This window comes from Sinocyclocheilus rhinocerous, unplaced genomic scaffold (assembly GCF_001515625.1).
Source record: "Sinocyclocheilus rhinocerous isolate Xijiao unplaced genomic scaffold, SAMN03320098_v1.1 scaffold560, whole genome shotgun sequence".
Classification (NCBI taxonomy): Eukaryota; Metazoa; Chordata; class Actinopteri; order Cypriniformes; family Cyprinidae; genus Sinocyclocheilus; species Sinocyclocheilus rhinocerous.
The window spans coordinates 45,619-48,397 of record NW_015637123.1 but is presented as its reverse complement, the minus strand read 5'-3'; the positions used below and the strand labels follow the sequence as shown (position 1 = coordinate 48,397).

The following is a 2,779-nucleotide window of genomic DNA, read 5'->3' as shown; positions in this document are numbered from 1 at the left end:
TCAGTTTTGGTATGTGTTTATAGTCTCAGTAATCCAGGAGTTGAACAGTTGAACATAGAGAATGAGAGAGATTTTACACAGTGTTTTATTTCAGAGTTAAAGTATAAACATTAAAGTTGTTATTTTAATATCCATTTTTATGATGACATACACTTGTCATCATACCTTGGTAAAGATACCAGGCTGATCTTTCGCAGCACAACGGCCACCCGCAGACACAATACCTTGTAGCTCACCATTACACACCACAGGACCACCAGAGTCAACCTGAGTGGGCCAAATTTAGGATACTTTTTTTTTTGTACCAGAAATGACTATGTTTGGAGACCAAAGCAATGCAGCGTCTGTATGACAGGCTACCTGGCAAACATCCTTCCCTCCCTCCAGGTATCCAGCACAGAACATGGAGCCAGTGATTAGGCCAGGGTAGGAATTATTACAGTCACGATCAGAGATGATGGGAAGATTCAGACACTGCAGCTTATCAGAGTCAGCTGCTATTAAGAAATTGAATAGACTGAGATTTCAACAGAAAATTATGTGTATAATTACTGCGTTATATTACTCATTTGTGTGTGTTGTTTTTTCCCCCCTCAATCAATTCATTAGAAATCTGAGTCTGACTCAAAAGAATACATCATGATGTGTTCATGGCTTCTTCTAAACCTAACCCTCAGGGTCTGTTTACATCTGGTATTAAGATGCGTTTTGGTCGATCGGATCACAAGTAGACGAGGGAGACACATTTATTTACACCTAGTGTTTTAGTCCATCTCTTCTGTCCACTTTCGACCACTTCTGTCCTGATTTTGAGGGAAGGGTCTTTGGGCGGGTGAATGTACAGACTTTCAGATCTTTCAAAATAAGCTAGAGCATTTTACATAAGAACGTGAAAGGAAACAACAGAAAACGATACAGAGAGCAGCAGCTTTCGCTTCTGCTCTGATAGATGCAAAAAAAAAAAAGCCGAACGCTGTGGAAGACAAGCTTGTGTTAGAATCAGGACTGGTAAGAGAATGTAAAGCTTTTTGCATTTTTTCGCTTTCAAACCAAACTTACGATTTCAGATGGCAAAGTTTAAATCCCATCTGGCTCACGCGCTTCAATGTTTCAATGTTTAATGTTTTAGAATTAGGTCAGTAGGCAGAGAGGTGAGCGTGATTTTACCAAGTACATCATGTTCCTGGATCAACATCCTTGTTGATCCTGGAACATCATTCCAATCAACCAATCAGAATTGAGAGATATCTTTTCAGGAAATGTCAGTTTTAGGCTTACAATCAGGGTTAGGTGCTTCTACACCCATGTTAATCAGCTATCATTTCACACTGATTTTAGGAATAAATTATGGGTAAGGTTAGGTTTAGGGGTAGGTATTGGGTTAAGTCTGTTTTTTAGGACAGTAATGTTGATCCAGGAACATGTCTTACTTGGCAAAATCACGGCGACCAGGCAGAGAGGAGGCTTTAGATGCTGTTCAAATGTATTAGACCACATGAGCCTCTACACTGCAAAAGCAATCTGGTTAAACGAGTTTTCAACTACCTCTGGAATACACCTGTATTTAGCGTCGTCCACTTGTGATCGGATCGACCAAAACGCGTCTTAATACTAGGTGTAAACCAGTGTTTTTCAACCGATATATATATATATATACTTGGGCGACATTAGGGGGGGCAAAATTGTTAGTCATGGGATCCCTCCCTGATGTCGGCCCCACTGCAATTGGAGCGCTTAGCCAAGCGCTAAATACCCTCAAAGTGTTTTGAAGCGTTGAGCAATGTAACCAATCACAGACATATCTGTTGATTCCTTGAACGCAATGGCCAATCAGAAACGTTTAGTCAGAATTCACTCACCGCTGAAAGTGCCGCAGTTTTTAAGTGCAGTTTTGCACGCTCATGAATCATCTCATGACTAAGTGCAGACGCGATGTAAATAAGAGATTCATTGTGCAGTTTAGAGAGCTTCATTGATTATAACGGAACTTTGTAACATCGCGATGAATGAAGATGAGTGACGCGTTTTAGTGATAAAGGGAGCGTGCTTTGCGCACTTTCTAGGGTATAATCCATTCAGAATTTGTATGAAACTTTTGTTTTTCGGACACATAAGCTACACCCTGCAAAGTTTCAGGAATGACATCCGCATATGAAACATATTTGTCCGCAAAATCCAAGTCATGAGGTGCGACCGTCATCAAGCAGAACAACAAGAAACCAGAAAACTCTAAAGCAGCTGTCTGAGCCCTGAATAATACTCTGGATGAACTTACTCTGGTTCATGGTGATTCCCCAGCCGGAGACTCTGCACATGCTGTCTGGAGGAGCACAGCTTTTGGGCAGATCCACAGGCTTCACAAACTCATCGAGAGTCGCGGGTTTGCTCAACTTGATCAGCATGATGTCATTGTCAGTGGTGTCGGGTGACGGATGACACGCTCAGACAGGATGGACTGCTCGCTGCTCTCATCCACAGCAATGTGGTGTTTACCCAGACGAACCTCTATGCGGCTAACAGAGAGATTATGGTGACAAAAAAAGGCAATTATTTACTACTTTAGATCATTATTATTTTCTCTTGCGTGAGGAACTTGCCTCCCCGTTGAAAAAAAAACAACATATGCTGGTTAGGTATGTTTTAAAGCATGACTGCTGGTTTGAGCTGGTTTAAGCTGGTCCTAAGCTGATCTTTAGCTGCTCAGGACCAGTTTAGGACCAGCATATGACCAGCTTAAACCAGCTAAGGACCAGCTTAAACCAGCTCAAACCAGCAGTCA

The 2,779-nt window shown here is 41.7% G+C and overlaps 1 pseudogene; it reads right to left on the bottom strand.

Moving 5' to 3' along the window:
• LOC107748494 (trypsin-2-like) overlaps window positions 1-2,779 on the bottom strand; it is a 3,134-nt pseudogene continuing 355 nt past the window's right edge.